General features: G+C 37.7%; 1 pseudogene; it reads right to left on the reverse strand.

Annotated features, from left to right (window-relative positions):
- Positions 1-680: 680 nt before the first annotated feature.
- On the reverse strand, positions 681-827 carry LOC145291822 (U2 spliceosomal RNA; annotated as a pseudogene).
- Between the last annotated feature and the right edge of the window lie 287 nt (positions 828-1,114).

Consider the following 1,114-nt stretch of genomic DNA (forward strand, 5'->3'; position numbering starts at 1 on the left):
TTTTCCCACGAATACAGAATATTAAAGATTTGTCAATTGTGAAGCTTACATAGTTTACCTTGTTACAGCAAAATGTTATTTCATAAAGCAGCTGATAGATTTGTTCTCTACTGCTAATTTTCTTTTTATTCGTTCCTACGTCAATTGAGTGGCGTTAATAGTGGGTGAAGAACGATGTGCCTGCTTCTAGTAGCAATTATCTACAAGTGTTCAATTTTAAATAAAACAAAGCCGATGGCCATTAGTCGCGTGCTCTCGTGCAATGAATGAATGCATGAATATAGGATTAACATGAAATTCTTAAAGATAAACTAAAATGACCGAAAATGGGCTGAAATGACTTAAATAAATAAAAAGTAAATGACTTACAATGACTTTAATGAACTTAAGGATGAATTGAATTACCTTAAGAATGATTTTAATGCTTAAAAAATAATTGGAATCCTTCAAAAACAACTTGAATGATCTGGAGAATGACTTGAATGGCTTGAGACTGACTGGTTGTAAAGTGGGTGATCATTTAACATAAAATTAATACAGAAAAGTGATCCCCCACTTCATATCACAATAAGTACAGCATGTAGTAAGAACAGATGGTGTTTATTTGCTCCCCCACTGAGCAAATTAGGCACAAGGCCGTTTTTAATGTGAGGTAAAAACCAGCTCCCCTAAAAGTAGGCAAAAAGGGGGCACTCTGGTTACCAAAAATAATAATTGTCCCAGCATAGAGGGCCTCCCCTCCATTGACTGGTACAAATCATCTTAAGTGCAGCATCTGCCGGAACAGATACTACACTTTGATCTTGGCCAAAAGGCCAAGAAAAAGGCATTTATTTGCTCCCCCCACCGAGCAAATAAGGCACAAGGCCGATTTTTAATGTAAGGAGTGAGTAGGGGAGATGGATAGTGACAATTGGTATGAAGGGTTTTCCCTACATTGACCAAGATCTTATACGTGGGGTTGCCCCCACATACAGTCTTTGCTTGTAGTATCTGCCGGACAGATACTACACTTTGATCTTGGCCAAAAGGCCAAGAAAAGCTTTAAAAGCATCTATTAACAACAGACCATTGATCTTAACCAAAAAGGCCAAGCACAAAAGGGTTACGGACA

The sequence above is a fragment of the Euprymna scolopes genome, chromosome 12 (genome assembly GCF_053919585.1).
Source record: "Euprymna scolopes isolate OS-2025 chromosome 12, ASM5391958v1, whole genome shotgun sequence".
NCBI classification, from domain to species: domain Eukaryota; kingdom Metazoa; phylum Mollusca; class Cephalopoda; order Sepiida; family Sepiolidae; genus Euprymna; species Euprymna scolopes.